Source organism: Zingiber officinale, chromosome 1B, assembly GCF_018446385.1.
Source record: "Zingiber officinale cultivar Zhangliang chromosome 1B, Zo_v1.1, whole genome shotgun sequence".
In the NCBI taxonomy this organism is placed as follows: domain Eukaryota; kingdom Viridiplantae; phylum Streptophyta; class Magnoliopsida; order Zingiberales; family Zingiberaceae; genus Zingiber; species Zingiber officinale.
In genome coordinates, this window is record NC_055986.1 from 82,050,857 (window position 1) to 82,058,592 (window position 7,736).

The following is a 7,736-nucleotide window of genomic DNA, read 5'->3' on the forward strand; positions in this document are numbered from 1 at the left end:
GACCAAGTAAAAATCAAGGTGTTAGAATTGCTTCAAGTTTTCCACTACAAATCAAGTTCAAAGAAACAAACAAAACTATTCACCCCTCCCTCTAACTCTCTAATAAGTGGTATCAAAACAAAGTCACTCTTCATTAAACTAACATCCAGAAGAAGCAAGAGTTAGAGAAAGAAGAAGAAGTTCAAAGTTGAAACCTTAAATTTCAACAAGTAAAATACTCATCATCAAAGGAGCTCAACTTCAAAATATGAAAAGACCCTAACTATTTACCCACGACTGAACCATACAATATCGTTAATACACTGGCAGGTGATTTACTAAAACTAAACCATAAACCCCATGCGGAAAGGAAACATATTTGCATCTTATATTTGTCTAAAATTTCAAAGGTAAAAGAGATAATAAGAAAACATATTTCCCAAAGACATTTGTGAACTCCTACCAATGCAAGTCAACAAGTAGTCTTCATCTCATACTAACATAACAAATCTAAAGAAAAAGGATAACAATAAACACTGAGAGCCCCTGGACAGTGTATGATGCATTCAACCTCATCTCCTTAGCTACTCTGCCTCCGTGTCCCCTGTCACATTCGGGATGACATCTTCCTCACCTACAAACATGATAGGATGAGTCCATAGACCCAGCAAGTATAATCCACTAGTAGGTATATGACATCAATAAAGACTTGGAGTGAAAAGTTTATATGCATGAATGAAAACATGATGTTAGCTTAACAGAAAAAAGATGGGAGAATATAGGGTATGATCATAATAATATGAAAAAAGAAAAAATTCACAGGTATGACCTAATAAACATGTACTTAAGGAAAATTAGTGGTAACCGTCATTTGAGTCCGTTTATTTAGTCCATGATCAAAACTTTAGAGGTACCTCTTTGGGAGACATAAATCATCTAACCATAATCATTCTACATTCCTTTATCATTCATGTTTAGAAGGGCTCTTCCTATAACTCATCCCAAGGCACCCATCCCGTACTATTACCACTTATGCCCATATTCATCTAGATCACATGTTAGGGATGCATAACTCTTACATATCATTACATGAAAATAGACATACATGATTCTCAATATGACATTCATAAAGGAATCTATATATGACTTTAATTAGTGAATACACCATCCAGGTAACTTAAAGAAGTAATAGAAAAAAATGAACTTTTAATTAAACCACACACAATCCTAAATCACAAAAATATGTACCCAGAATTTGAGCCAAGAAGACAATTAAGCATATCATCATTAAATCCACTCACATTACACAAGAAATAATCCAGCAAAGAAATCAAACACCAACACAATGAATAAAAACATGAAACAAACCACTACACCTCACTAAACTACTCGGAAGCCAAAACCATCGCATGAAGGAAAGATTACAACACAAAACAAACTCCTCACCAATTCAGTCCCTAAAAATCGAAGCCATTACGAGTGAGTTCACAACCCCGAGGAAGAAAAAAAACAATCACTTCACCAAAAGTGCTCCGGAACCCGAGACCATCACTGGTCAAGAACCCAAAGCCAAATCTCAATCACCTCCTTCAATTCTGCACTGGAATCCAAAATCATCACAAAGCAAGAACAACATCCAATCCAAACCCCAACAAAAATGCCAACAAAAGTAAGTTAAAGGATCATAAAAAAAACAATTAAAACATGACTTGGTTGATGTCATACACACAAGTAAACATGCCTAGTTCTTATACCAACATATGTAAAGGGATCAATTAGATCTTCGAGCAGTGCATTCACCAAAAATCTGAGTATCCAAAAAATAGAATGAAAGAATGACAACTCATTCACACAAATTCCTATTCAATCCCATTTCTAACCAAAACCATAACTACCACAAAACAAGAACACGACAAACTAAACCCACCATCTAAATCTGCCACAGAAACCAGAAATCATCTCAACCCAAGAACAAAAAATCAAATCTGGCACACCAAACCAAAAGTCTATCCACTGCATCACATCTAGCTTGAGGAATCCATAATTCCATCAAAACTGAACCTCACGATCCAAAATGAATCAACATTTAAAAATCCTCTTGAAGCAGGGTTAGAAAACAAAATCAGTTAACTTACTCTCAAAATCCATTCCACTAAATCAAAACTATTATAGGAAAACAAAACCATCATTGAAAACCAAAGACAATCACCCAAATCTAGAGCAAGAGATTGAACCAAACCCTTGCGTAGAAAACAGGGACAACCATTGAATCTTCCTGCAAACCTACCACATGAAACATGCATACATACCTACAAGGGAATCTACTTGCCTTTTCCTCTTCTTGTATCACTGACGGGAACCCTAGTCCACAGGACGACACACCGGCTGTGAAGGGTGGTCGCTGAAGTATGCTCCTTGTGGCGTCATCCACCGAGGGTGTCGCCAAGGCTTAGGGCACGGGGGTGGGTTGTGTCGGCGAAGAGGAGAGGGGAGAATTAGGTTGAGAAGGGTGAGGTAATGAATAATAATTAGGTTTAAGTTATATATATAAATATATATATATATACTTGGGTAATGAAATCTTAACCATAAATTAATTGAATCTATTAATTCCTACTTAATTGTCATTCCAAGTGGCCCCCCTCAAAGCTTAATAGGTTTATCCCTATCAACATATCATATGTGCTCTGTTTAATCTCAAGAATTTTCTTAAAATTTTCAAAAATTCTATAAAATAATTTTCTAGTGAATGACTATTATTTTATATTTTATTGTATTATTATTATCTTTATATACATATATAAATATTCAAAATTTTCCTAATTTAATCATTCAATGCTAATAGGACCTTACAAAATATATTTTCGAAATGGATTCAGGTATGACACTTGAGCACCTCTACCATTTGGATTGGGAAGATTCAATATTTGGAGATCAAGAGTAAAAAATTTCTCCATGGTGGAGATAGAGCAATGATTTACTCTAATAGAGGGATTTCAAGTTCCAACGAATAGCAAAGGGAAGCTTCTTATGAAGAAGAAATGGACCGAGAAGCAAATCAAGAGATGTAAGGCTAATGACAAGGTAACCAAATTGTTGAATAATTTATTGTCAAGCACCAGCTAAGAGCAAGTTGACAAAATTTCTTGAAGATCCAATCTCGGTGCAAAATGAAGTCAAATACAAAGAGGAAACTCATTGGATCAAGAGCAAGGGGTTTCAGAGGTTGAGAGATTGTCAACATCCAAGGATGAAATTGAAGAGGCATCTACCTCAAAGATTGAGGGAGAGCATAGTTCATTGACATTTGAATGAAAAGAAGCCTCAACATTTGGATCAAATAAAGAATCATGTGTCACCCCTACTAATAAAGAAGGTATAGCAATTTCAATTTGTAAAAAGATATCATATTATATGCTTTGAGTGTCGGGAGAATGGATACTACAAGAGCAAGTATCCAAGATTAGACAAGAATAAGAATAAAGTGGCACTTAGGGCGAAGGAGAAATCAAAGGAGGTCGGTCACATTATACGAAAGGGCAAGAAGCACATTATGTGTTTCTCTTACAATCAAAAGAGATATTATCGGAATCAATGTCCAAAGGGAAGGAACCTGACTACGAACAAAAGAGGAAACTCAAATCATGGGGGTGCTTCAAAGGGAAAAACTAAGGTACCGTTAGTTAATGGTACTAATTTAAGTCATGATAAAATTCATTCTAGAGATAACTTTTATGATTTTAGAGTATGTTATCATGAAAATAGGAAGCATGATAATCCTAAGGAGAATTATCCATATCATACTAGAACAATCCTACCTAAGGATAGGAAGGTAGGAAATAATCTAGGCAAGAATCCTAAGCAATTTAGATATGTGCCTAGAAAGAAAAATGCTCAAAGAAATCATGCAAAACCTAAGTTTGAGGATTTAACGATTAAAAATCATGTTTTGATATCAAGGCTTGATAAATTAAAGAAAACCCTTAGAAAAATAACAAATGAAGAAAAAGGGTCTAAGAAGAAAAACCTAGGTTTAGGAAAATAAGGGTCATCTATAGACAAGAATGGTTTGGGGTACAAATCCAAGTCCAAGAACAAGATAGTCTCATATCATAGAGTTTCATATAACTATGAAATTAACCCTAAATCTAAAAGTCAAGTCAAGACTACAAGGGAAGATATTCCTACAGTTGACTTCGAGGAAACTAGTGTGACTAAGACTTCTAAGAATGCTAGGAAAGTCATAAGGAAGGTTATCCCGAATGAGTTGTAACACCCGCCCTACTTATTACCCTAATACCTAAGACACGGATGTTACACTTTTCATACCTTCTAAAGACTTCATTATGTGCACACTACTCTGCCCAGAGATCTCCTCCGAACTTGTTTCGACTGCTAAGTCGTGTTTTGGAGAGAAGCAAAGCTGAGATGAAGTCTAGATCTGCTAGAGGCCTGAGCCGTGTGGCCCTAGTCTACCGTGTAGACTTACCCATGAGGAACCAAGACATGGTCGTGTGAAGATGACTGATCGTGTAGCCTACCAGGCCCAAAATTGGACACGACCGTGTGTGCCACACGTTCGTGTAAGGCCTTCCCTGCTAGTGCAGGGCACGACCATGTAAAGGACACGCGGTTGTGTCACCTTTGAAGCAAGACCCATCACATGGTCGTGTGTGTCACACAACCGTGTGACATTTCCAGAGGCTAAGCCTTGCATGGCCGTGTGTAGCACACGACCATGTAACCCCTTCCAGAGGCTAGGTTGGGCACGGTCGTGTATACCACATAGTCGTGTAGGTCCTCCAGAGAGAGAGCATGGCACGATCGTGTACATTCACACGACCATGTCAACTTGGCCGAGAGAATGAAGTTCGGGGCTATGTGACTCCACACGGTCGTGTCACGGGCCGTGAGGGGGTCACGCCCAGCCCTACAAAGGAAGTTGTTCTCCCCTTTGTACTCTCCTTGGACTACCATTCTATCCCTTTTTTTGAAAAAGAGTCTTTGACACACTAATTACTACCAAACTGTAAATCATCCTAAGCAATTCTTAACAGTGTGTGTTTCATGCATAGCCAAAAGATAGAAAAATACACTACACCAAGGTTTAACATGTTCCTAGCACTAGCAAGTTCCAGGATCTTCTTCCACGGTTCCGACACACACACCCACCAAGCACTGCTCCTGCTGCCCCCTCTTACTCGAGCTTTCCTTTACCTTTATCTGTAGTACAAGGAAATGCAAATCTATAAGCGGATGTTTAGTAAGTACCATCTACTCACAAAACGATATATTAAAAGAAAACATGTTTTTTAAAACTGCTGAAGGAAAACACAAGCATGCACTTGATAGTAACTGACACTAAAATCATACTTCGGAAATATGTACATGACATGCATTTTTAAACCAATTTATCATGTAAACCATCAACTTAAAAACCATGCTAGGAATGTAAGGAACACAAGATTCTTGGCATATTATAGAGTTCATCAATGCTACACAATATAACTCAAATTCTCAACTTGGGAAGCTTACATTAAAACAAACCATGAAGTTTGAAAACATTATAGTGCATAATTAGTGAAAATAATAATCATCTTGCTTTGGGCCCGACATTGTACCACTTTATACGCATCCTTAATAAGATCTGAGGTAGCTAATCCCGAACCTATTAAGGTACTACTAGGCGATCTAGGGGCCTAGGGGCGATCTAGGAGCCCACCCATGGACCTTGTGTTCGGTACATGCCTTTCTAAAGTAAAATACTTTCTTTTAACTATTAATTTCTTGTACTTGCACTTGATTGGCATTTAACCAAACACCTTATGTGCGCTTAATTCCCCCGTACTTTAAGGAAACACTCTAGGTACTTGATTATACTTCTTAGTCCCAAAACTTAATGGGAAGCAAATCAAGATGATCTAAACATGCTCTTAATCCCAAAACTTTAGAGGGCATCATACATAACATGGCATGCTTCTTCCTTAACACGTCTAAAGCATATCTCAACATACATCTACTAAATAATGCATAAAAGACATTACAAAATGCATCTTTAAAGCAACTTATACTGCAGGTGAGAGATACTTACATCCTTTCGCTATTCCTTACGATTATACCACTAGGATTTTGGGAGAATAAGCCTCCCTTATATGCCTTGGTCTCCGGATTTCTCCTCCTTCATGTACTAATCCTCATGGGGAAGCCTCCTCTTAGGTTCTTTTCTTGAAAAGCTTTGGAAATTTAGAACCTTAGGGTTCTTGGCCGAAAAATGACAAGAGGGGAGAGGGAATTCGGCTAGGGAGGAAGAAAGGGAATCAAGAGTTAGGTTTGTAGTCTCTTCATTTCCTTTTTATACTAAGTGAAAGTTGAAACATCTCTTCACACAAAATATGCTTATAAGGAATTGTTTCCTATTGCCAATGTGATGCTTTACCACCACCTTAATGGCAACTTAAACTAATCTCAACTAAGAGGTCTCGGGTTCAAATCCTTGCCTGGGTCATTTATGAATATAGTTTTATTTCTTTTCTCTTGATCTATTTCTTTTTGCCCTTTTAGAATAGAGGAAATTTACGAGTGCTACAATCCCCCATACCTTATAAAAAGTTTATCCTCGAACTTAGAACAATTGTGGATACTTCTGTCTCATATCGTCCTCGCGTTCTCATGTTGCCTCTTCATGCTGTTGACTTTGTCACAACACTTTTACTAACAGTATCTCTTTGTTTCTCAGCTTCTTAACTTCTCGATCTATTATCTGAATAGGTCGACTTTCATAAATGAGATTCTCTTGCACTTGTACCGTTTGTGGTTCAATCACTTGGTTTACATCAGGAACATGCTTCTTCAGCATTGAGACATGAAATACATTATGAATAGCTGACATTTCTTGAGGTAGTTCCAGCTCATAAGCTACCTTGGTAACTCTTTTAGTAATCAGGTATGGCCCCACATAACGTGGACTCAACTTTCCTTTCTTTCCAAACCGCATCACTCCTTTCATAGGAGCTACTTTGAGGAACACTGAGTCCCCAACTTCAAATTCCAGCGATCTTCGGTGCACATCCGCATAGCTCTTCTGTCGACTCTGAGCAGTTTGTATTCTCTGGCGAATGTTCTGAATGACTTTAGTGGTGTCCTCGATAAGGTCTGTCTGGAGTCCCATTTCTTTCTTTTCACCACCTTCATATCAACAGATAGGAGATCTACATCTCCTCCCATATAAAATCTCGTAGGGTGTCATTCCAATAGTAGCTTGATAGCTGTTGTTGTATGTGAATTCTGCTAAGCATAGGTATCGACACCAGCTCCCTTTGAAATCTAGAGCACAAGCCCGTAGCATATCATCTAAAACTTGGTTCACTCGTTCTGTTTGCCCATCAGTTTGAGGATGAAATGCAGTGCTAAACTGCAGCTTACTGCCAAGAGCTCTCTGAACACACTCCCAGAAGTGTGAAGTAAATGATCATCTCTATCAGAAATTATAGGTTTGGGAACTCCATGTAATCTGATGACCTCTTTAATGTACAATTGCGCTAGCTGTTCAATAGAGTAGGATATTCTGATAGCTAGAAAATGAGCAGACTTAGTCAATATGTCCCCTATTACCCAGATAGTGTCGTAACCATTCATGGTTCTGGGTAACCCTACTATAAAATCCATAGATATATCCTCCCACTTCCACTTTGGGATCTGGATAGGCTGCAGAACTCCGCCTGGCCTCTGATATTTTGTTTTAACCCGTTGACAAGTCG

At 38.0% G+C, this 7,736-nt stretch overlaps 1 long non-coding RNA gene across 1 annotated transcript; it reads right to left on the reverse strand.

Moving 5' to 3' along the window:
- Positions 1 to 344: 344 nt before the first annotated feature.
- Positions 345 to 2,509, reverse strand: LOC121968520. Its single transcript, XR_006108197.1, has 2 exons — positions 2,289 to 2,509; positions 345 to 613 (listed from the first exon to the last, which is right to left on the reverse strand). It is a non-coding gene; the product is annotated as an uncharacterized LOC121968520 (long non-coding RNA).
- Between the last annotated feature and the right edge of the window lie 5,227 nt (positions 2,510 to 7,736).